This window comes from Hetaerina americana, unplaced genomic scaffold, assembly GCF_022747635.1.
Source record: "Hetaerina americana unplaced genomic scaffold, ioHetAmer1.1.p SCAF_4, whole genome shotgun sequence".
Classification (NCBI taxonomy): Eukaryota; Metazoa; Arthropoda; class Insecta; order Odonata; family Calopterygidae; genus Hetaerina; species Hetaerina americana.
Window position 1 is genome coordinate 63,191,116 of NW_027286985.1, and position 27,673 is coordinate 63,218,788.

A 27,673-nucleotide genomic window follows, 5' to 3' on the forward strand; every position below is an offset into this window, starting at 1 on the left:
TGACTCAATTATGAATATATTTCACGAAGAATACAAAGTTCAAATTAATAGAATATAAATAGTCTAAATGGAAGAGATATCTTTCAAAAATTAGAAATTCTACTGGCTAACAGGCTGTATAGATGCCAGCCATTATGATGGGATATTATTTTAATGACAAATGTAAAATACATGGCTTACAAAAAAAAAGAATTGCCATTAAGGGAAAATATCAGGTATATAACAAAAGATATCAAAAACTCAAGGTAAGATAAAATTGGAGGTAACTGTACCTCGAATATTTAATGAAATACCTGAGGCTTTAATGATATTACGGTCAATAAATGGTTTGAAAAGGAAAATCAAAGATTGCATATTATATGGGGGGACTATTGTTTGGAACGTAACTTGACACAATATATTTAAACAACTGCAACGTTTTATGTTATCTTTTATTGTTTATGTGGCGCCTGCTGTTAAACCAGAACTGACTGACTTAGCAGGACCAGAATGATTGTGTTCAATGTGTGCCTGTAGCACGTTATACATGCACATGATGAAGATTGCCTGCTAAATGTCTTTGTATTTACATTTTAAATTCTACATTAATAACGTTGTCTCTCTCATCAAAGCTATGACTAAAAAAGCAAACACCACACCACAACCGGAAGCACTTTAGTACGTGTAGCTCCACGAAAAATCGGCTATGAAAATCATTCCCGTCACAAAATCGCGTCATTCAATGCGTGATGACCTCTAGCTTGTGCAATATCACCTGCGCAAAAGTCGTTTCCAAAGCGTGATTGTCACAGCTGCTATTTCGACTTGCATTTACTCTGCATAAGCCGCACCTTCATTTATCGGATGAACAGCAAAATATTCGATTTTCAGGTCAATGAACACTTTATAATGCGCTTACCGGTTATCCCTTGAAAACCAACTTCCGCGGACAGAGAGGATGGGAAAGCTTTTGAAATTGTTTTCCGGAGGTGTGGATTTTTGGCGTTGAATATTTCGTTTCCCGATTCTTCCTTCCAGCCAAAGGCCCTTGAAAAAATCAATACTTAATTCTATTTACGAAATCACTGCATAGCTCCGAAGCGTAACTGTCTTTGCATAAGCGTTACAGGCATGGCAGTTAGCTGGTGTACTTTCCATCAATGAATGATATCTTCCTCCGCATTTCCCAGACGCTCTTGTATTTTACTAAAGGTATGATGCCTGTTGTTTTCCTGAACATAGACATGCTGAGAGCATGGAATTTGATGCGAGTACATTAATTCAAAATGTGATTAGTATTATAATCAAAGAGTTAGACATTAGCCTCACAGTCGCGATTATATTGGATTTATTATTCCTCAATCGGAACTTGGGAATGGAGTCTATATTACAAAGATGATATCCACACATTAACTTATTATTTTCATAATATACAAGACCGTACCTTGATATCTGTTTAATACCGAAATGTTCGACTATACCAAGTGCAAGTCGTGTACACATCATATGAGGTCCTTATCTAATAGCTTACTGAATATAATCCTAGCTATCTCATTACACGTAATTGAAGTTTAAACTGTAGAATATTAAACATTATCCTTCCTAATGCTTTGTTTAGTATTTTTCTATGGATTTCAATAGGCAATTTTTCAATTCTTAAATAAATACAGCTAAGGAATGTAAATAAATCTAAAAAATGTAATTGATTTCAGTTATTAGGAGCTCAAATTTACTTTAATATGCATTGTATTATCCTTTTTTAGAAATTTATCACACTATAATAGAAAAAGCTGAACTGTTTCTAGAAGCTATTGACATGCTTTTACTGTTTACGTTAACAGTTTTTGGCAGCAAACTTTATGAAGAATTAAAAGTTGTTATTTTCACATTGCCTTTGTCTTCCCTACGAATAAATGTGATGGTTATGGTTATACTATAATATTTTAGAATTTAAAATCATATTCACAGTGGAAAATAATTGCAGTTTAAATTTGTAGTTTATCCTAAATGAAAATAACAATATTTTTCTAGAAGAGATTGTGGTGTAAAAATCTTATCCACTATAATCTAATTTTTCTATATGGTCCTATAGTAAGTTGATATCGGCATACTTTTCTAAAAAGGGATAGTTAAGGCCTATTACGTGACCTGCTATATTTTGAGAGGGTGTGTTTTCTCGATTACTAACGCTCAACTTCATAAAGACAATCCCGACTCTTATTGTTAGAATTTACCCTCGGAATAAAAAACTAATAATTGGCAATCAATAAGGTATCCCGAATCGACCGCGAAAAAATTGTTTACTTTCGATTAAAGTCTGTTACGACATGAAATTTAGTTGAACATTTAAAGGCAATATATATATTTGTGAAACGGTGAATGCAATTTCGATCATCCTCGTCAAGTCCGAAAAAAAACTATATTTTCAAATCATTTTCATAGATGTATTCAAACTAAATCTCGGAAGGAGAAACTATTTAATTATTTATGTTCTCCAGCAATAATTATCTATTTATGTGTGAAAATTATTTACCTTTAAATTATGACAGTGCACTTCTATCGATAATATGTAAAGTGTCACAGACAGATGACGATGAATATTGAAAGCGATTTACTCCCAAGAAGAGGATGAAATTAAAATAATTCAGGACAAGATAAATAAAATATAGCCATTATGATGGGGTTCCAATTAAAAGTAATAACGAAAAGAATAATTCTTTAATTAGGGTAATAATTTAGCACATTAATATAAAATAACTAAATATATGTTGCATTTAGGTGAAGTCAACGATTTTGTTAGCAATCATGTTGATATTTACGAGACAAAACATTTTGAATATTTTTAGGAGGTATTTAACGTATGTAATTAAATTTCGTATTCTATTTATTTTAACAGAAAAGATAAATAATAATACAACTCTTACTTGTATGCTGCGGTCTGTTAGTAAGTGGAAATGCATAAAGTAATTAGATTGAAAATGTTTCGATGTTTTAAAGAAAATGTTGAAGTTGGAGTACATCAATTTTACAGTCCTTTTGAGAGCTAAATTTAAAATCCCAATTTCGATTTGATGGATTGAACATGCAACTTGTTTTCGCCAATGCGCAGTGAAAATAAAAATAAAACGTATTTTTACGATCTAATATTTAACGGACCCTTTTAAAGCTCCTTTCCCAAGGCAATCGAACGCAACATTGACTATCAAGCCTTAGGTGCGCTTAGTGCATCTGGGGAACAGAAACATTTTGGAAACTGGCTCAAATCCAGGAGGCTTTTGAAACAAACTTGGCGTTCATTGTAACTGTATCTAGGTTGCTTCCGGAGTGAAATATTGGTGTAGCGGAGCTAGCCGGAAATGTGACACAGTGTACGGACTACCGCTTTTTTCATCTTATTCCATTTAGAAACGCGGAGTTTTTTCAGCAATTCCAAATTGTGCGATCTTACCGGGCTACAAAACGTGGAACTCTTTCAGATGCTCCTTCTTCGGTTCTATAACCTGAAAATGAAGAGAAAACAAATGTTTTCGTCAGAAAAAAGATTGCAATCAAATCCTGTTGTCCTTATTTAGTAGAAAATCGATTTATTTCCAAAACTTCGAGAACTACTATGCACGCCGAATGATTTCACGATGCATACATTTTTTTAAGCTTTAAACACCTTTCCCGGAAGCTAAACTACGTCTGAATATTAATAAATTACTAACAGAATGGCGGGAGTTCAAATAAAAAGTTCGGAAGTCAGAAAATTTATCATTAACGGAGCTTTGGAGGTGATCGGCATCCCCATCTATAACGAGGACCCGAATTCAATTCACGGCGGAGACAAGATTAATCTCAGCTCATTCCCTGCTTGAATTTTGCTGGAGGTCATTTCAAGTTAGGTTCATTGCCCGTGGAGTTTGTCGAGAAGATTTAATGCTTAATCCGCCATCTCTCCATCCTTAGTTCTCTAACCCCAGTGTTTTTCGAGGATGACCGCCCATCCTGAATGGCTGAAACGGGATGAAGAGTTGCAAGCCTTTTGTGGTTAAAATTGAAATTTTATCAAAACGTGCATCTGGTAGGGAGTGCCACGGGAGATAATGAGGTAAAATTGATAACTTCAGACAGTGGAAACGAGTTGATGCTAAGCATTGTTGAGGAAAAAATTGACGGCAAAAATTACCTTTTTAGGAAGCCACCCGTGGATCAAAGGAATCAAGGGTCAAATTCGAAAAAAAAACAGTCGAGGAAAAGGGAAAAAGCGGTTCAACGGTTTATGATTTTTAGCTTTGAACAAAAAGCTGAGAAAACAATTGAATAGAGAAATGAGGACAGTGGTAATGAGTGGCATGGGGAGTCGGTTTTTCGTCGGCTTTTCTACTACATGATCTATCTTTTGTCGTGCTAACAATGCACTTCATTTTACACAGGCAAATGCAATACCCGCTTATCCATTTGAAAGAACTATCACCGCTACTCCTGTTATTCTGCCTCACTCTCTTTCCTTCTAATCCCTTCACACGTAAAATCCCACAACCTTTCCTTCGACCAGTGTCTCTCCCTAACCATCCTAGAATCCCTACCCGATTCAGCCACCAATATAGAGTAGACAACTCGCGAATTCGCATATATACTGGCTTTCCGATCTTTCCCACCCTTAACCGCCATATTTTATTCCCTTCCCAGCATACCGTATGCGTTCGCCTATGTAAAATGAAGGGCATTGTTTGCATGGCAAAATATAAATAATATTTTTCGAGAGGCAATTAGCGCGGGAACGAGGTGAGGGGGTAATGAGGGGATGTGGTGAGAGGGAAGCAGATCTGATAAGCAGATATGCTTTAAATCGGGGCGGTTGCAAGAAGGGGAAATATGAGGAAATTTGTCGGGGACGCCAAAGGGTTGGTTTATCTCAGAAGGTTTTTGAGATTGGCGTGTCGTCTGGATGCGAGAGAGGGGCATTGTGGCAGTTAGGATGAGATTGTGTCATTGTCGGGTAAAATAGGAAACAGTTCTCTAATAAAGGTTTTCAGCCTATGGAATCCGGGGAAATAGGTGGTGCTATGGTTGAGTCCTGCGTCAGATGTGAGGTTGTTTTACTGTGGTGTTTGAGGTCGGGTGGGGCGGTGGATTTTATTTTGTAGGAGGTTTTGTGGGTAACCGCGTTTGTGAAGTGCATGGTGTAGATCGTGGAGATATTTTTCGAGGATGGCTGTGGTGTTGCAAATCCAGTGCCCGCGGATTGAGAGAGAGTTAGAAATCGAGCGTTTAGTGTGAGAATGGTGATAGCTGGCGAAGTGTAGGTATTGCTGATGGTTAGTGGCTTTGATATGTACTGAAGTGGTGAATTTTTTAAAGTAAATTGAGATGTTTGTGTCAAGAAAGGTGATGGTGGAGTTTGAAATTGAAGAAGTGAATTGAACAGTAAAAGAAGAATATAAGGCCCATAATAAATTATTGAGGGACCCAGAGCCTTGTGTCAAGAGAATAAAAAGGTGTATGTAGCAAAAGAAGTTGTAGGCGTTGTTGTGTAAGGAAAGTCTCTTCAAGGTGGCATATGAAGAGATTGGCATATGATGGCGCCATCATCGTTCCCAAGCCCACCATTGTATATATATATATATAATATGTATATAAAATATAAATATATATAATATATATTATATATATATATATATATATATATATATATATATATATATATATAAGCCAACCATTGTGTACTTTGTAAATACCGAACATCCGATCGTAGAAATTTGAGTCGTGATAGAAAAATGAATAAAATTTGGCATGTAGGTAGTTTTTATCAAAACCGAAAGGAAAAATAGTAAATTGTGCAACGGCTTACTTCAAGTGGTTGTTTTGTACCGTCAATCGATTAAATTTTAGTTCAATAAGGTAAGAATTGTATTCAATGAAGAGGATTTTATTTAATTTGCATAAGTTTGAGTCTCAATCATGGCACTTAAACTAAAACGCGATCAAAAAATTAAATCCTCTTATTTTCTTTGCGTTTTTGTACATCTCTCCTTAATAATTTAATAAATTGTTTTCGCAAGGAGGAATGTAAGGAAATCTTAACCATTGTTAGGTTTTTGTTGTTTAACTTTAAATGAATTAAGTATCGTTCTTTATTAGATATTAAAAATCTCCTTAGGAATGCTTCAAATATATTGCTTTAAAATGAAATGAAAAATTTTATATTTTCATCTTACATTCAATTTTACCGTCATTTTCCACGAAATGCACACTAATTTTGTCAGAAAAATTCAGGGGTAGTGAAGAATCGGCAATGAAAGGTAAATGCTAAGGATGGCATTACTGTGAACTTTATCGAGGAAATGAAACACTCAGGAGTTGAGATGGACTACAGAGAGCACCTTTAAATAATTGCACGTTGAACTCGACTCTGACCTTTCCTGGGAAAAATACTGGCAAGAAATATGCGATGTTCCATTAAATAGCTTGTTTTTGTCATGCGAAGGAGATGAGTCAAAAAGTTCAAATAAAATTATTCTCTCATTGCACCTCCTTTAACTTGGGGATCGCATAATTTTCGAAAATGTATCCGGCTCATTTGAAATAGTAGTTTTTGCAAAAGAGGAGATAAGAGCCAGAAATAAAACTAAGTATAGTAAGATGAAAACTCAACCGAATTCAAGCGAGAACACTGAGGAAACTATTCAGGCCCTCCTTTTGCTGTATTTCCCAGTGGAGGCTGTGTGTACATACTTTCACCGTGTGTGTTGCTTTCGTGCGTCGAAATTTTCCATGCAACTCCAACTGTAGTGTCTTCAGTTAAACAATACGTTTCTGTCGTTTCGTAAGGGAAGTGCGAATTGAAAACATTGCCAATTTTAAGTCACGCAAGTGTTGTGTTTACAATTAACATATAAATGTTGAAATCATGATCGGTGTTTGACAGTAACTTATTAAAGCTATTATAATTATTATTATTGTTATTAAAGCTACGGTTAAATCTTTCTTCAAGCCTTTTAAGTGACTCGAGGCCATGTAGACAGAAAATAAATGAATACGCACTGCACTCTTCTATTGGAAAAACTGCACATTTGCTCTATACGTTTGTCGTCAGTCTAATAAACAGTGAAAATGTCGAAAAAATACAATCATCGGAAACGAAATAGGTATTCATTCACATTTTATTTTTAAAATTTTGTGGAAAATAACAATGGTTTGGAATTCGATGGTCTCAGGCCTAATTATGGCACCTACGCATCGAAACTGGTGGAAGTATCTCGTCATAAAGTTTTTGTGGATAACACAAAGATTATTTTTTCAGTGAATACGATAGTTATAATTTCATTTTAAAGACACCTAATTCAAATTAACAGTTTAAAATCAACCGTGAGGAATTAAAAAGGCAATTGGAATAATATGATATATTAGAAGAATTCTTCTTTCCGGAGACTGAAAACGTTGCACAAGGAACAGATTTTGAAGATTTCATTAACTGATTGGTACTAAGGTAGCGCTTATCGAGGAATATTATTTTCCTATTTTTAATCCGTCTTTCTAGAATACACGGAGCAGAGAAGGATGTCACCAAGAGTCACAGCGAAGAGCAACTGGTTACTACAATTGTTCCTGCTGAGTTGTAGTGGTAATGTGCTGTTTTGTTTGACAGAGAAACTGCACGCTCAGCGTGTTTGTTCGCCAATCTGAGGTTCCTGAACCACAATCAAGGTACGTATATCTGAAGTTACAATTTTCGGCTCAAAGAAGCATAAAAAAAAGTTACTGATAAAAGTTTACGAAGAAAGTCTTGTTTTGGAAGTTGCAAAGTGTGTCAAAGTAACCTCATTTTTTTCTTTCCTCGAACATTGGCGCCGTTTGGAGGTTTTCAACTAAGACTTATCTTTACCGTGGTTATCTGACATAAATTCCTTCCTCCGCTAACTACAGCGAAATGAAACTATTTCATTTCAAAATGAACAATTGCTGATTTATCTTTTTAAGCTTTTTTGTTATTAGTCAAGAAAACGTGAGTAAAGCTGTTTTATCGAGACTTTTATCAATCACGCGATGTCCGAATCATTGCCTCCGAAGGGCTACAGATCCAAAACTCTGGTCCATCATGCTATACACTTGTGGCCATTCACTTGGAGTTGCAATTTTCTTCGACCTTCATTTCAATTACATTCCATCGAAATCCTTTTGCCAATGTCTTCTCACGTCTGTCCCTTCCGCCAATTTGTTGCTGTCGGAAGAGGTTACATTGATATTTTCAAGTATAATAAATTTTTTATGTTTAATATTTATTAACATAGCACCCTGAAGGCCACCGCAAGGGTGCGTTGCAGGAGGGGATAACACACCATATTACTTTTGACCAAAAATACTTGTTCTGACCCCTTATAGTACGAGGGAAAAATGGCATCTTACATCTATCTATTCTGCCTTTAATCTCTCTAATTTTATTGACATGATCTCTCCTACCGTCGTAGATGGGGTTTATGATACAATTCAAAGTATATGCTAAAGAGACCTTCCAACGTTTGTAAGAGATTTAATCTGTAATTTACCCATCGCTCCTTGAGTGATTTTCAACCTAGCTTCTCTTATAATTTTGATACCTTACGCAGTTTGATATAACAAAATTTTACAAAGTCAGCTCCACTACACAGCACGCAATCCAATTTGGCAATCAATCCAACTTCTCAGTTGGACAACCACGGAATATATACTGCGTAAAATGACCAATAATATTTAACGGCGTATGTATTTTTGGATGCTGTTAAACCTCATTTACTATACAAAGCAAATGCCGTAAAGAACACCAAATACGCAGAAAAACTAAAAATCGGTCGGGAGTTGCGTTATTCTCCTCTCTTGTTTCTTACAATGGGCCAACACATTTCCATCTTGGGTGCCACTGTATAAAATTCAAATTCTCAAATCAACTTCAAAAATTCAAATATCTGTATTAATCAAAACTACGAAATTCCATACATTTGTACACATAATCCTTGAGCTTGTAACAAGTGTAATGAGTACGTACTTCGTTAGCAAAACAAATCGTTTCTTATATTGTGGAATAGACGGCATATGTTAAAGTAAATTATTCCTTGAGGAGAAACTTTTAATAGCTTTTTTATGTAGAAGAAACACACTTGAAGATTTTATGAAGATTTTCATCATAAAACACAAAAATTTGATTTAAAAATAAGTAATTTAGATATAAATATTTTATCTTTCGTCGTTTGTTGATTACATTATATTAATATAACTCTCCATTATATTCAAGAAAAATGTTTGAAGTTTTCCGTTTGTTAACATTTTCAAGATAACATTTTTCGACGTTTAGAACCTATTTTCATGGAAGTCCTCGTATATTATATTAAGTCATCCAACCTGGATGTAATATGAACATCAAATTAAGAACTGCTTGAATATTTCTTGCCATCTCTTGCCATTTCTTTCGGGATCTTCGCTTCAATTTTACCTTATATTTTCCCTGAATAGTACATTGTGTCTAATCCATCTAGTTCCTCTTTTCCATAGAGCTCTCCATATGGTCTTTTCCTCTTTTGCTCTACCTTGCTACCCACTTTGTCTATCCATTAAATCTTCAGCATTGTCCTCCAGAACCAACATTTCAAAGGCTTTTATTCTTCAATAGTCCAATTAACCATTTCAAATGTCTTTGTTCTGTAGAGTTCCATGCTTCATACTAACGTTTTCACGAACTGATTCTTATTTGGAACCTTCAGTTCTATGAGATTAGCTGGTTCCATCGTCTTCGTAGCTTGAGCAATGCTTTGCATGAAGACAGACGAACTTCTTCCATCTCAAGTGTTACTTGGTAAAAGAAGGGTTCAACCAACTCTAGTTTCTCATGTCGTATTGTGATATATGTCTTCAGCTTTCAGCTTCTATCTTACACACACAGGGATTTTAGTTTTCTTCTTATTAACGATGCTCATGTACGTGCACATACATACATTAATAGTTGTCGTAGTTGACCCTATTTGATCGTGATGAGAAAACGCACTCATAAGATATTTCACGTAATTTTATATGAAACCTAAATAAGTACTTACTACATCCGAACAGGACAGAAATGGAACAAAATGCTTGAAAGTTGTCATGTATTACGAGAGAATCAGCGAATATAGGGCTACTCTGAGGGGAAGTATTTCCATATATAAACAAAAATAGTTATATTTTACAGAAAGAAAGTTGAAAGTGATGTTAAATTTTAAAAACGTCGGACTTATTTTGAAAGAGCGACGTGCCCTACATATTTTAATGCAGCGGTAAAAAAATGTATTCAAAAGTAGTTTTGGGCACAAAGTAAATTTCATTTTGAATTGTTAGCCAATAAAAAAAATCACACAAGTTAGTGAGAAAAGGTTATACGAACGACTTTTACTCTCTCGCACTAATGACATCGTAGGCTAATAATTTAGCCTTGCGGTGTCCGTTATCAAAGAATCACTCATTATGAGTAAATCTGAGGGGGCGGTGTATCTAAATTCGCCGGGAGTCGATCCAAGGTTCCTCGGGCCAATAGGGATATAGCCACTAGACTATCACTCTCCGAATAAATTAAGAGGTGAGATAAAAATATGCGGGGCTGATTTTTTTAATGAATATTATAAATAAAGAAAAATGTATGCAAAAATATTACCTTGAAAGTATGGCTAGTCACGCAGCTCTCCCCAAGGTGCTGCCTCTGCTGGAAGTATGTGGAAAACGCATTTCCCGGAATATTGCTTTGTTCCTCGAGCAATTTTTCTTTTGTCTCCATGATCCTGTCACGTTTACGTCCCTTGACGGGGGACTTGAGCCTGGAAAATAGAAAAAAGTCAGCAAAGCTCAAATCAATTGAGTACGGGTGGTAAAGAAGGGCTGCCTTCCTATTTTTTATGCACATTTCGCAAATCGTAACAATAGCTAGGTATACAGCAGCATAATTGCGGTGCAACTTTTATTTACCATTGCCTAACATCTCTTTCTTCTGAAACTTTCATACGATTTCCTTAAACCTTTTATGTAATAAAGACGATATATTGCTTTCTCCAGCAGTTTTTGGAATGGTTAATTGATGATTAGATGGCAAAAAGTTCTTTCATTAGAGAATATGATTTTCGTCAGCCTATACTGTTCATTTGTTCTGAATGATGGCCACCTTTGATTGATTCCTAGCCACTCATGACTCATTAACATATTTCACGGCAGTACATGCAACGATTTTCAATGTGTAAAAATCATTCGCCTTGAACAGAATTCTAATGCATATAAGCGGATGAATCCGTTTAAAGTCACTGTTGCGGCATCTCCCTCAGTTACATGGAACTTAATGACACTTAAATCTTCATTCCCGTGAGCAGTTTGAAACATTTCAAAGGTCTCTGTAAACTTTTTCCTCGAATTCACCCAAAACATAATATTGTTCTTAAATCAAACTCATATCAACATTTACAAAGGTAAAGTAATACTTAAAAAAATATTGTAGCTCCACAACGAGTTTACATAATAGTCAGCAATCCAAAACAAGGCCATAACCTTCAAGATTCTTTTCTAAATAATAATACCAACCACGAAACGTTAAGGCTACTGGTTTCCTCGTGATTAAAAAAATCCTGGAACTTTTTGATCGGTCCTGGAATAGGGAACAAATTATCTCAACTTTACGAGTTGAATTTCGCTAAATATATTCGCGCGTGATAAGAAATATCCGTTTCCCCTTGGTGAGGATTTCCATGGGAGTGGAGAAAAAAACAAGTATCATAAAACCAAATATTGGTTTGATTGGAGAGCTGTACTTCACCACGTTGCAGAGTGAGTGAACATTGACGAAAGATGTTCATGGGCGGGGTTCACAAAGACCTCGTACTCAGTAATCCAAAGAGCCTCGCTAAGATGGAGATGTACTCACATTACCTAAACCTGTGACTATCCACTCAATTGCTGAGCGCTGTGGCCATTTCAATTCAAAATATGAATCCTGTAAAAGCAATCATTAATATAGCATAAAGCATTCTAAACTACGTTTACTGAAAACAAAAGTCTTGATACGCGTGTCGGAACAGATTTATTTTCATCTTGAAGGTGTGCCACGAGTAAACCACATGGATTAATTTCTGTCTACAAGAAACGGATTCTCATCTCAGGTTGATCACAGTAAAAAGTAAAATTAATTTTATGAGCATTCACGAATAGTACTCTCTTAACGTCTTTGCTCCGTAAAATGGTAAACGCAAAATAGGAATTGAGTCAATGTATTCGAAAGTTTTATAAAATTTCACCTTTAGAATGTGTGACGTTGTGCTTGGCGCAGCGTCACTTGCCCAGTTCGAATACGCGCGCCCCTCTCGCGATCCGTAGAACGGCGGGGCGCTATCTGTGGGCGCCGACAATGTATGTAAGAAAAAAGAAGAGCGGAGCGCGCCGCGCGCGGAGAGTGCCGGCCAACACGTGGTAAGGAGAGTTCGTTGTGAGATGTCCGAGAGAGAAGGTCGTGTGCTATCATCGTCGAGTCACCGACAGCCTGCGAACACCGGGGGTGCGCGTGCCAGCAACCGACCTCGCCGTGTGGGCCCCCCGCAGGCCCCGACCGGAACATCGGGAGCCAGCAGTCGACAGCGAGGCGGCCATCTTCGGCTGCAGCCGAGCGGCCACCCAACATCGTGGCCCAGCAGGCGTCGGCACCGCGCGTCATGTTTGCTTGGGAGCGCCCACACCTTTTCTTGTGATAATAAATAGTTCTTATGAAGTTTACTCGTCGGAGTCCATTTTTATGCGCCTCCTTGCGTCCCTCGTGATTTCAGCTGAAGAGCCGCTGCCCACCCCGGGGCACATAAAAGGTGAGCGAGCCCTCCCCTGGGACGAGGAGTGTGATGGGCCAGGTGACAGCCAGCGGCGTGACTCTGCGGCTAGCCATGCGGCTAGCCTGGCGCCCTTAAAACAAGTAGAGTCGCGGCCTCCCTTGTCTCGCGGTATCGGGGAAAATTTATCTATAAATTAAATACCGCGTCACAAATGGCGCCCAACGTGGGGCAGCCTTTCTATTGTTGTGCGAGAAAAGTGACAATTATATTTCGAGAGTGCGCATGAGGCGCGAGTGTAAAATGGCGTCGCGTCGGCCTTGACGAGGCAACAATGGTGTGAAGGAGAGCAAGCGGAGTGATACCGGCATGGTGTGCAAAGCGTGTGTGTGAGCGGGAACAATGCGTGATTAACATCGCGCGAGCGCTAGTTATTACGTACAGCTCCTTCGCGAGCGGTACAAAATTTTTCTAATTGATTTATAAATTAGTCCTTTTTTTTGGTATACATTTTCATGAAATAAAAAATTTAAAATTCTTTGTGAGGGAAGCAGTAAATAAGAGATTATAATTTCTACTCAATCTTTTGTACTTGAATGTGGTTTGTGTGGTTGCTTTGAGTGGTTGCTTGGCGTTGAGGGTGGGATGAAAGCTGTGAACATTCCCGAGGCGACTTGTTTCCAGTTAAGTTGCGGAGGGACGATCGGTTTCTAAGATTAACTACTATTATTGGCGTGAGGGAAGCTCCGTGCGTGGCCACGTATCCCCAGAGTGGCAGAGGATCCTTTGAAAAGAGGAAGTGGAGTTTGTAATTTTTGAATTTTGAGGTTAGGTTATGCTTTTAATATAGAATTCTGATTTATTCTACCCTATTTGTTATAATAACTGTAGAATAGGGAAATATCTTTAGATTAGGATTAAATTTTTGCAGTAAGCGTATTTTAGGTTAGGTGGGGCAAATCCTTAAATTATTCAATAGGTTAAGAATTTTTTTTTTTCTAATTTACAATGGAGGGTGACACTGGATTTTTGGCGAGATATCAGAGAGATATGAGGGCACTGCTACAGCATTCAGCGGTAAAGGCAGAATTTGAAATAATTAAGCAAATGAGTGAAGAAGAGGTGGAAAATGAGTTGACACTCCTTGGTAGGGCCACTCTTAGTGCGCAAAGAGCGATTATTGCGGGCTAAGCTTCTTTTGGCACAACCACGGTTAGGGACACCATGGTCAAAGAATTGGAAGAGGATGTGCAGCCTGACGATGTAACCCTCTCAGGAGCTTTATACGCCTTAAACTGGGACGAATACCTAGATGCAGGGCGGAAAATGAAAGGAGCATGCAGTAAGGGGCATAAAAAGAAGCACATCGAGACGGAGAAAGTTGCCGCAAGCGACGGAGAAATTAATGAGGAACTGAACCCCATTCGGACCATTACAGCAAACGTAGCGGGAGGCCCTCAGCCCAAACTGCCGCTGATGGACTCATATGATTTTCCGCCGCTGGGGGAAAGGAAAGAAGCGTCAGATTTGACCAGAGAAAAGGAAAAACTGCGCATTCTGCCTTCGGAAGCGAAATCAAATCAGAAAGAGATACCAGTACAGAGCGACCGCAACTCTGAGGAAATAAAGGAGTTGCGGAGACAATTGCAACAGCAGAACGAGATGATCAACAACCTAACGGATGGAATTAGCCGAATTTTACAAAAATTGGGCAGTGAGAAGAATGATAAGGAAGTGAACTTGAGAAAGGGTTCCAAGAAAAAGTATCGGAGGGAAATAACATCCACTTCGTCATCTTCTTCAGAGTCGGAGGTAACGAGCGGGTCGTTATCTACTGACAGCAGTGATGACTCGGACGATGCATCAGGGGACGATGGACATAGACAGAGCATCAGCTATGAGTTAGGAAGGGCCATAACGAGACCTACGTGGTCTAGGCCTTCACAGGCGAGAGACCAGGGACCGGGCTTTGACGGAGCTTGTTATTCCTGCGGAGAGTCGGGACATAGGGCAAATGCGTGCCCGAGAGTCCAGTGTTTCAGCTGTGGCGCAAGAGGGCATATCAGTGTCAATTGCCCCAGTCGACCTGGAAGGACACAATAAAAGTGCCAACTTTGCGGCAAGGTCGGCTTATTGGCAATTAATTGCCCTAATTGCAAACACCTGTTTACTCGGCAGGAAAACGGACAAGCGGGGAATCGCCTAGCCCAAGCGGCTTCCCCGCAAACCAATCCGTCGAACACGAAACGGCTGAATTAGATCTAGGTAATCATAGGAATAAGTCGATTAGGTTAGGAAATGGTGATTCGATTTTGGAAAAGCCGAGTTGGACAGCCAAATTCTGCGAACCAAATTCGATCAAGGGAGATGTAAATAGTGGAATAAAGGATTGTATAGGGAAAGGAAGGGAGATAAACTCAGATGGGCCAGATGAAACATCTGCTCCTAGGTCGAGTTGGACAGCCAACATCCACCACCCATCTGAGGCGTTGGCAAAGATCAAGGATGAAGAAATCTACAGATCGAGGTGGACAGCCAACCTCTATCTATCTGGCCAATGCAATGGAGCTATCAGGAAAAGCTCTCCAGCTGAGCAGTCGAGACGGACGGCCGACCTCCACTGCAAAGCTGATATTTGCTGTCCAGCCGTTGATTTCGCCGAGCCGAGCGGGTCAGCCCGTCTCCGCCCATCAAATCAACCGCATATGGGGCAGAAGGCGCATTGGTCGACGGAGTCAGCTCCGCTCTGCCAATCCGTTAGGTCGGAAGAAAGCGAAAGGGTCAAGTCCTTGGTAGGATCGAACAGGCCAGCCTGTCTCCAGCCGCCAAAGCAAGCAGAGAGTGTGATATACCCTGTAACCATTGAGGACAAACCTGATAGGCTGTGTCCGGTTCAGGGAGGGGGAGTCGGCGTGGAGTCCACGCCTAGAGTGAGTTTAGCGAGTGTGACGGCAGAGAATAGAGACCAAGTCTCAGTCCTGATCGGGGGAAAAGAGTACATTGCGCTCTATGACCCCGGGGCTCAAGTGACCATAGTAGGTCTCGAGGTGGTGCATCGTCGAAGTAAAATACATGATTTGCCTGATGCACTATCTTGTATGTACGAGCAACTTTCTGGCGAAGAGAAGATCGCTGAAATTACGGAAGTAAAGGATGAGGACTACCAACGCAGAGTCGAGGAAGTCAGCAAATATCCGGAGAGGTATAAAAATTGGAAGGTCGAAGCGGGCCACTTGTATCGTTACAAGTACGATGAGCTGCTCGATCCAATCGCTGATTGTGAAGAGGGCTGGAAACTCGTGCTTCCAAAAGAATGTCGAGAGCGGGTCATAAGGGATGCCCATTGTGAACCTTCATCGGGCCACCTCGGAGTGGAAAAGACGTTCGATCGAGTCGTACGAGATTACTATTGGAGAGGGGCCTATCACGACATTCACAACTTTGTGAGGCAATGTCAGGACTGTCAACAGTTCAAAACGTCGCAGCAAGCGCCTCAGGGACTATTGGGTAAAAGAACGGTAGAGAGACCATGGAGCGTCGTAGCAGCAGATCTCATGGAGTTTCCGCTTAGCAAAGCCAAGAACAAGTACTTAATAATCTTTCAGGACTTATTTTCAAGATGGGTGGAGCTAAAGGCGGTCAGAGCTGCTACGGGGGCCAACGTGGTTAAAGCACTTGAGGAGCTTGTCCTATTTCGCTGGGGAACGCCGGAGTATCTCTTGACAGATAATGGAAAAGAGTTTGATAACAAATGCGTAAGAGAAGCATTGGCAGAGTATGGAATAACGCATACAACAACGCCTCCATACCATGCTCAGGCAAACCCAGTGGAAAGATCCAATCGAACGCTGAAGACGGCCATCGCGATGTTTGTAGAAAAAGACCATAGAGACTGGGATCAGCATTTACACGAACTAAGGCATGCAGTCAACACCGCGAAGCAGGCCTCGACTAAGATCTCGCCAGCCTACTTGAACTTCGGAAGGCATCCACTGCCAGTGAAGAGTTTGCGGCGCGAGCTTGAGAAGGGGGAAGGCATAGAGAGCAGATTGGATCCACAAGCGTGGAAAAAGAGGGCCGATAGGTTAGGCTTTTTACGAGATTTAGTAGCCGAGAATATAGAGAAAGCTCAGAAAAAACAGGCGCAAGCGTATAATAAGGGTAGAAGAAACATCGAATTTAATGTAGGAGACCTAGTAATGCGTAGGACCCACCATCTGTCCAGTGGGATTGATAGGTTTTCAGCCAAGCTAGCCCCTAAATTCGAAGGACCAATCGCGATACTAAAAAAACTGTCTCCAACAGTTTATATCGTAGAAACGCGTTCCAATAAGCAAAACGCGAAAGTAGATATTGGCGACTTGAAAAGATATATAGCACCAAGATCCACTCGTCAAAGTGGTGAGTCCTCCGAGCGCCAAGCCCACGGAGCACACTCTAAAAAAAATTCCTTATGAATTTTGGTATTATGTAATAGGTCAGCATTGTGTGTTTGCCTCATGTTATCTTGTCTGTGTGTCAAAGTGAGCGATTTATTTTTCAATAATGTGAAAATCTCTGTCGGACATTATTGTTGCTACGGCACATAGCCCTTGAATTGTGGTGAATGAGAGTTTACAAACGAGGTGTGATGTGTTTGAGCGGAGGACGTACTGCCTTTTATAGAGTGAATTATCTGAGCGAGTGATGCTTTTGTTGAAATTTTGTGAGAAATTCCCTTAGAATGTATGAAAGATTCATGCCAAAAGTTTGTTCATACCAAATGTATTACTTGATGTTCATAGAGAATGTGGTTAAAATTAGAAAAAGTTGTGCTATCCATTTTCTATCCAATAGCTGAAGACAGAATCTCAAAACTGAGTGAACTACTGGTAGAAATCTGTGAAATTGTTGTTATTATATTGTGTTCATAGGTTTCAGTTGCAGGCTCGTTTGTAAGCGGTCCACTCGGACGAGTGTCCGGCTTAGGGAGGGGGTATGTGACGTTGTGCTTGGCGCAGCGTCACTTGCCCAGTTCGAATACGCGCGCCCCTCTCGCGAGCCGTAGAACGGCGGGGCGCTATCTGTGGGCGCCGACAATGTATGTAAGAAAAAAGAAGAGCGGAGCGCGCCGCGCGCGGAGAGTGCCGGCCAACACGTGGTAAGGAGAGTTCGTTGTGAGATGTCCGAGAGAGAAGGTCGTGTGCTATCATCGTCGAGTCACCGACAGCCTGCGAACACCGGGGGTGCGCGTGCCAGCAACCGACCTCGCCGTGTGGGCCCCCCGCAGGCCCCGACCGGAACATCGGGAGCCAGCAGTCGACAGCGAGGCGGCCATCTTCGGCTGCAGCCGAGCGGCCACCCAACATCGTGGCCCAGCAGGCGTCGGCACCGCGCGTCATGTTTGCTTGGGAGCGCCCACACCTTTTCTTGTGATAATAAATAGTTCTTATGAAGTTTACTCGTCGGAGTCCATTTTTATGCGCCTCCTTGCGTCCCTCGTGATTTCAGCTGAAGAGCCGCTGCCCACCCCGGGGCACATAAAAGGTGAGCGAGCCCTCCCCTGGGACGAGGAGTGTGATGGGCCAGGTGACAGCCAGCGGCGTGACTCTGCGGCTAGCCATGCGGCTAGCCTGGCGCCCTTAAAACAAGTAGAGTCGCGGCCTCCCTTGTCTCGCGGTATCGGGGAAAATTTATCTATAAATTAAATACCGCGTCACAAATGACGATCTATTTAAAAATGAATCACTTCACAATGTATGACGAACAAAAAGGAAAATGTGTCAATAAGTTAGCCATGCTTCAATACTGGAAGTATTAATTTTAAGTTAATCCCCTGAAGGAAGTAAGCTCATGAATAATATTTTTTCATGGAATGTATAAAACAATATTTATTCTATGCTTGTCTATTCTCAATTACAAGTTGTATGTGAAGAAAAATGGCAGGGGTTCGTTGGAGAAAACACGCTACTCAGAGGTATCGCTCACCGTACGCAGTATGCGACCGTTAACTTGGCTCTCAATTAGGCTAAATATGAAGAATGACCCGGAGCCTCATAAATTCCTTTCAGTGAGAAGGTGATAGTCTCTCTCGCCAGGGAAGGCTTTTCCTCAATTAGGAGAGGGTGAACTTCCGTTCATCAAAGGAAAGTCTTGGAATGAGAGCGAATTTTCTTATGATGCCTCTTCCAGAACTTTATCTAACGTGGTCATAACATCATTTCAATATTCTAATTCGCTCCTCATTTTTCTTCGAGACTTGAGTTGCAGTTTTTTAAAAACTTTTTGTACGATACCAAAAATGTGATAGTGCATCAAAAAGGAAATATATAATTATATACATAATTTAATAGATTATTATAAAATATTATAAAAGATATTGTAAGTATTAATTACAATATCTGATGATGAAGGCCGTGCCGTCGACACGTCAAAATTACAGCTGTGAGTTTCCTTTCTTTGTGCTTCTATGTTTTAAAAATCTATATCAATGTTTATATATATATATATATATATATATATATATATATATATATATATATATATATATATATATACATACATATAGATATACACATACACACATACATATGCACTCACGAGAGCAACATAACATTTGGACGGCACAATAGAACACAAAAATATAAATAGAAAACGCGTAAAAGTACACTTAAATTTCAGAAAGGTGAAGAAGATTTTGGTCTCCTGTGAGGCCTTCTTTGGGAGACTGGAGTAGTCTTACCTGAAGAAGGCCTCCGAGGACGAAAGCTTAAATTTTCTGAAAAGTGAGTTTTCTTTTACGTGTTTTCAATTTATTATTTTGTGTTCTATTGTGCCGTCCAAGTGCTATATTGCTCTCGTGAATGCTTTCCATGATATATATATATATATATATATATATATATATATGTATATATACATATATATATGTATATATATATGTATTATATATATATATACATATATATCGATATCGATTATGTAGAAAGCACTCACGAGAGCAATATAACACTTGGACGGCACAATAGATCACAAAATAATTAATTGAAAACACGTAAAAGAAAACTATATACATTTATATATATATATATATATATATATATATATTTATATATACGCCGTGTAGGGCTTAGTACTGGGCGATCACCATCACCTACTAAACCGACCTTCGGGTTGATTACTGTGTTTATGGTTATATATATATATATATAAACTTGTTACGCGTTTTAGGCTACAGTCCTATACAGCAACCGGAATTTGCTATGCCCAATGTACGTGTAATCGCTTAGGAGGAGAAAGCTTGAAGAGCACCTGCTTCCTGCAAGACGCCAATTGCATTTTACTTCCTTTTTATTCCTACAGGCACGCTTCAGTTTGGTTCACTACAGGCTTGCATCCTTGTTTAAGTATCATTCCCGGGAACGTTGTACTCCCGTCCTAGATTTCCCTCGATTATTGTTTGACAGTATCTATAGTTCCCTCGGTTTTTGTACGAAAGCATGATCCCTTTTATCACTATAGTACAGACGAAGGGCTTATTGCCCCCTAGGGAGGCGTCTCTTCACGGAAAGGTTGGCGATATGGAGTACTGGGAGAGGTAAAGAGCGATGGAGGCACAGAGAAAGGCCGATCGTAAACGGATGAATCAAGAGAATCGGCTCTGATATTTAGATTTGTGTCGATTCTATTACTTTGCTTGCGTTCGAGGGTTGGTTACTTGTTCACGCTCAATAGGGGTCTCTCTTCGTCCAGATTGATTCTGCGTACGTGGGCGATCGATGGGCAGACCATCGAACGTTACTTACTGGGTTTTCGAAACGAACTTTTCACGAGTTTAACACACGTGGAATAAGGTTTAATTATGAAATGGGGCCAGTATGGTAGCTCTATTCACTACTTTGGGTATGCTACCTCATGGGAAACCGAATGAATATCATATGCGCCCATGAGCACGTTCTGCATTAACTTCGCATGACTTGAATACATCAAATAAATTGTGATGCTGAGAGTAGTTACTCTCTTAGTCAGAACACAAGACACCGCGCTGGCGATAATGTTGCTGACATCAATTTGCAAGATGGCTCATGTAACAAATTGTAAAAGGGATACAGTTTGTGAACCAGGATGGGGAAGCATAGCACTAACTTCGAATTAAGTGATTTCCTGTGGGCAGTACAGGAGCTTGTACGAGGCTCGTATGTCCTGGAGAACGTGTATTAAGTTCCACGAGATGATGAGATACCTAGACGGGAATGTAGGATCTCGCGGCGTTATCAAAGTCAAGGGTGTGCGCAATGCAAAGCAATTTAGGTTGGCTAAGAGTGAAGAGACAAGTATCAAAACTTCATCTTTGGTGCTGCAAACTTGGAGGAGGAACTGTTGCAAGTGGCTCTGGTGTGGTGCAGTGAAATGAAGAAGGGGATGTGAAGATTAAGCAAATAAGTTGCGTATACAGAGCGGGAAACTCGTAGAAATGTAATCACGTTAGAGATACACCATGGTACGTAAACATGACGGCGTAATTAATTTGATAAAGGTAATTATTACAATTTGAAACACATTATGCATGTATCATGCACAAATTTCCGGAAATAAAAAATGCATATTGTATATTCTGATGCGATATATTTTTCCTAAGAGGAATGACGTAGAGAGCTGAAGGAATTATCCTCTACACATATATTTGCACTTACGTCTACGTGTATGCTCGTATATATATAATTACCTTACACTGTAGAAGACGGCTGGTTCTAACTATAATTGAGAAGCTTGGAGAAGCTTGAGCATCTACCCCGTTAAGGAAGTAAACACTACTAGGCAGTTTGAAGAGCTTTGTTTACGGACACTGTTGATGTCGTGGCCAAGTTCCACTCTCAAGTTTCACCGCTCAAATTTGTGGAGTTATACCTTGAACTTGTACGTCCTGTAGTGTAGCGTCTTTATTGAACGAATTAAAATTCCAGCGAATACTTTCAGGAATGATTTTCATCCTTTCAAATGGAAATGCTTGATTTGTGGTGGATAAATGATAATCATTAATTCAATTTAAATTTGCTACATATCCCAGTCAAGTGAATCGTGATCGAAGTTACTGAATCAACGACTTGTAACATCACAAGGCGGGGGTTTGCTTAAACCAGATCCCCTTCGTAAGCGGCAATGATTCGTCTCTAAAATTCTCTCTGTCCTCTGTTCAAAAAATCCCTGGAGAATTCCGTGTGAAATTGAAGGAAGTGAGTTGAAAGGAAATAAAGTGGTCAAGTACCCCCGCCAATGCAAAGTTTTTATGATCAGTTGACAGTGCAAAGAATTGTTGGCCACACTATTTTCATTACTTCTGATATTAGTTCTTTTGGATTAAGTACGACCGATGCATACTGGATATAAGACTTGGAAATTTAGAGTCCGATTGATGCCGTGTAAACAAAAATGTAATGAAGGTATTATTTTTCATTACTTCTGAATAGCCACCGTACAGGTAAGGATTCTAGGATGCCCCTGGAAATTTCAAAATATAAATACTTCTAATTTCAGAAATAATTCTGCGTTTGACATCAAAATCTTTTTCACAACACTCTTATTTTATTTTAAATCTATTTACGAAGCACTTTATTAAAAGGCAAATAAAGCAATAGGGACATTAGCAGAATAATTTCATTAGGTAAAGAAGCTTTCACAAGGAGAAAGGAATTAGGAGTGAAGAGGAGGAAGTTGTTGGTGGAGACCATAACAAGGTTGCAAAGTAAAGACTAGGGAAAACTTTTAATATGTAGCCTAGCATTGTAAGGTGTGGAAACTTGGGACTTTGAGATAATAGGATAAACAAAAAGAGTATGCTTATGCAATTTGGGTGTGGAAGAGTGTAGAACATGTGAAATGGAAGGTAAGAAAAACGAATACATTTCAGGCATGGTAGGAGAGGAGAAAAATTTGCTGGGAGAAATTTAAATATGGCAGGAAAAATGGATACATTTTATGATAATTGGCAGTGGAATCTTGAAGACTAGCAGAGGTTAGACTAGTTGGGCATACGAAGTAGAAGAAGGAAAGTAATTGGCATGTTCAACGGAATGAAGGGAGCCAGAAGGTATGAGGAATTGAAGTGCACTTTATTTTAATCCATGTTTTAGAGTAAATATTTATTAAGTGTTGCGTAAGATCGGGCTCAGAAATATATAAGAGCATAGGTCGGGGATCCATCAAAAAAGTCTACCTTGGACGATGACTTCTCTCAGTAACAGTGTAGAAAAACTGCTTCACTGTTTTTGAATAACATATTGAAGACAGTCAGCTGAATCAATGTCCCATATTTCACAACATTTTAGTATTTCTTGAATGTACTGCGCGATAGTACGGTGGGACAAAGTCCTCCTCTCGGCTTAAGTTCCCTTTTACGTTCCCTTTTGTGTCGTCACAAGAGTAATTCGTGAAGGAGTTGATGCACGTTCAAGCATGCTTGCTCGAAGGAAAGTGCCTCACAGCCGACGAATATTATCGCTGATTCCCATAGACGTCCGAGACAAATAGGGGTTCTCGTCAGTCAGTGGCGCCAGCTATGAGACGCACTTCGCAGTAGATCTCTTGACGGCGGTGGGGATTTTAAGGAGTCGACTTTTCCGTGTTTGGATAACCCTATGATAAAGGAGAGAACTCCGCCTTGTCTGGGTGAAGAAAAGGGTTGAGGGGAGCTACCGCATTTTTTCACGCCTTTTCCCTTCGCACAACCTTTCTCCTTAACGTCTGAAAAATGTCTCCGTCATTTGCGTTTAGTGTCTTAATAAAATAGTTTCTCTCCTTGAGTACATCAAACATTTTATTACTGTTCAAACTTCTCTCATAAATTGGTAAATACCTTGCGCAAATTTTACACCTGACAACTGGAAAATTCAACAAATTGACGAGTGTAAATGGGTATAATTCGAAGTCTTAATAGTGGCGTTGGTGTAAATGGTGCACGAGAAACAAGTTTGGTGCGGATATCACGAGAGAAGTCGTTGCGATCTTGCTCGAAAGTCCTCCATAAATGTTTAGACATGCTCGGACAGCCACCGAGGCTCCGAAGGGATCGCCCGGCCAAAGCCCCGGTCGAGCACTCCGACCAAATTCTAAGCTCATTCGGCTCCCGCGCGGTCGGGAGTGTCCACCAGAATAGCCGCCATCTCCTTTCACCATTATGCTTATCAGACAGGCCGGCAGAACTAATGTTTGAGCAGTACCTGATGAACATCTTGACGTTCAATGGTCTCTCTGATTTAACGAGATAGGTTGCCGTGGAAAGGGTCAGCATGAATTGAAAAATGTCATTATAATATGAAAAGCATCCTCCATTTAAGCACTTGACGTGACGCTAAAAATTGTCTTCCCTATGGACGCCGACACTATCACATTATATCTGGGTGTACTTAACGCGAAGGGGATATTTTAACCATCTTATGTAGATTCCTCCAAAGTGAAAGAAATTTACCCTCAAATATCTTGGGTTTGCTAAGTGTGGCTTCGTGGAGGCTATGGATGGAAAAAGTGGGATATGAGAAATCGAACGAAGATCAACAGTAATACCATCATTATTGACCTTGATATGATGTTTTAAATTGGAAATTATGGCATGATTTGTTATCCCTTAGTCAAAAAAAACCCAGTGGTCAGGACAGGACATATGCGATTATGGATCGATTGACCCAGTCCGCATCATATTTTATTGTCACCCCACAATATCTATACGCAATGACATGCTTCTGTTCCATCCTTAGTGCAAGAGTGGAATTCCATCCTTCATTATGGATGAAAAAAATGAAGATTCTCATAACCTCGACTGAATCGTTACATTATTTACTTGCAATAATGTCACTTTTTATTTTTATTATGTTTTTATTTAAGACTCCATTAGCAAACAGCCAAGTTTTGGTCCTTAACATAGGATTATGATCAAGGAAAAACAACAAGAGCAATCAGAAACACTCAGGCCTTACGTGGATGAGGACCTATCTACTTGGGAATCAAACCCTTGAACTCTGAATTAGCCGGCGACGATACAACCCCTTTCTCACCGTGGTCGACCAAAGTTATACATGAGATGTAAGTGGACATAAGTTCTGATTCAAATAAATGAAAGGGAGCATCATCTTACTTGAAGTTTTATCGTTTCTTCTTCATTCCCTCTCCGGGATCCTGGTCCACTTCTTAAGGCGCTATTTTCCTTACTCAACGTTGCCCTTATAAAGGTTTGTGTGCTATGTTAGGATGGTGATATCGTTACTTTCATACTATTTTGGCTGGCACAGTGGATGGCAAGTTCAATTTGTTATTGCGAATTTATTATAGGTGTATTTCATTGGAATGTATCGTATTTAATTTTTGACCAACTTTCAACATCATCGATTGATGAGAGGAACTCAGAAACCTATCAGAACTGAAAGTTAAAATATTTTAAGGACTTAAATCATAAATGGAAAAATATATGGTTTATGCCGAGTTCGTTATGAAACTCGGAATGCCTGTGGAACAAACATACTTGTGTAAAGAATCGAAATACAGTTCTCTCGTGAGTTGGATAAATGGGAAGGCAAGGAAAACCAGGTGGCACCGGCAAACAGGATGGGAGATGAGATATGAGTCAAAATTTTAAGTTTGAATAATGGTAGGGGATCACTCTACATTAGAGAGAAGTGGATGTGCACCATGAAAGTTTAAATTTATTGGAGGAGGCACTGGAAAGCGTGGTTATCTTGTATTCCCCTGAATCACGCACGTAAAAGTTATATTTCAGCGGATGAGGAATACATGCCACAAGCAAAACCATATTCTTTTTGTCGTTGCATTGTTTGCGGTAGAAATATAGTGTAAAAATAAAGTTTCCGTGATTATTTAGAAAAAGTTGTATTTCAAATTTTACAGTATGCTCTTGAAAACGATTTAAATGTTTTTCTATTGTTCGTGCTACATATTTTAGTGGGCAGCGTCGTCTTCAGAAAGAAAGAAATGTTTTCAGATGCAGGTTTTGAGATATATTACACACATTCGTTATCTGACTTGAACGGGGATGAAAATTACTTGAATACCAAACGTTTGTTATGGGACATCACTAACGGTAGCGTTTCTGTCAAGAAATATATGTCCGTTGAAATAACTGGGATATCTGTATCTTCTAATTTGAAGCAAATAACATACTGCAAAAACTTGACGAATGATATTGCAATGCCCGGAAAAGAGACGGAAGCCATCGCAAGCGTCTTCGGCTCAATGGAGTCCATGAATCGAGCGCTCTGGCGTGAGTTGTTGGTTTTTTTCCGGGGAACTGAATTGCTCAGGGCATCAAAATGGATGGAAATGTGACTTGAGACGGGAATAAATAAGGTATCGCTTTTATAAAAGGCTGATATTGAGAGAGAAAATGCGATGGAAGTACATGTACAGCGGAAATTAGTTTGATCATTTCGATCGATACGTAGTGTGAGGAATAAGATCATTCTTACTGATTCGCAATACCAAAAGGATAAAGCATTTAATTAGCAAGCGTTGATAGAAAATAACCCGGAGGGACGGAATTAGGAGTTGGAAGCTTAACGGCTCTCAAAGGGAAGAACGACGGACGGTTTAGTTTTTAGCGTTTGTATTGCGTCGTAACTTTTTATAAACCTCGTTTCCTATTTTTTGGTAAGGGGCGGTATAATGGGGAATCTATTTTTGAGAAGAATAGTATACGTGTATGAGAGGGTTAAGTCTACGAAGGCGTGATGTAATATATATGCAAAGACTTTTACACTGCTTGCGGGTATGTCAAGGTTATTTTTGCTGCACTATGGTTTTTAGGTGTCATAGCCAGCGTCCAAAGGAAATGATTTTCGTGCAAAGTTTTTTTAATATTTGCTTACAAATTGTTAGTTCTGTATATTTTAATATATCGGGGCAAGATATGAATGCGAATTTAAAATGGGGAAATCGGTTTGGGCAAATTGCCCGCGCGCGTGGCTGGGCATTTTAATCAATTCACCTAGATAACTCGGAAAAGGAGATAGGATTATGGTGCGGAGGAAACTACAGAGATGAGCAACTCTTTTCAGGAAACAAAATACGGTGGTTTTCAATTTTCTTACGGCTAGAGCATGTATGAAGTTTAAGTATTCATGACCATGCAAAACTTGGCAGCAGGGTCTGTTTCCGGAAAGTAAGTTATTTTCGTTATTCCATCATAAGAAGTATTGTGTTGAAGGTACACATAAATTGATCAAAAGAAAAATTAATTTGGACTTGTAAGCGTTCTGATTGATGTTCCGTTTTTATTTCTTTGTACCACATGATTTAGAACTGTTGCTTAAGAGAGCGTTGCTCAATCTCGGACACTGTGTTAAACTCTAATTTGTGTAAATTATTTTCAAAAAAATAACTTAGGCTGGTACCTTTCCACCATATTATCAATGCAATTCAAAACAACGACCCGAGCTGTACATCGTGATAAAATTATAGTGGCATTCTAAAAACCCAATTTATTTATTTAACATTGCTCAAGATGGCGTAGTTGCACTAATTTTTTTAGTAATAGCTAAATATTTTTGATGACTGGTATATAATTGTATCAACGACACATACCCAGAAAATATCTTTCTAGTCAAGTTTTCCAAGAGGTGTTTTGACTTCGGAGCAGAAAGAATTAATTATAATCACATTTATACAGTTTTTGGTGGAGTTATGCCATTTGAAACGACGTTTTGAAACAATTTTTTAGTTTGACACCAACGACTAATAACCGTTGAAAACCATCATGAGTATAGGGGGACTTCTAAATTATAATGAGGATGTCTACGAGGGTGGTTTTAGGTCGACGCAACATTTTTCACTGGAAGATAGAAGTTTTGAAGTAAAAGTACTAGATGGATCTTCTCTCTACCTTCAATTCCTTCCTAAATTTTATATTTCCTCAAACATTACTCAGACATTCTGCT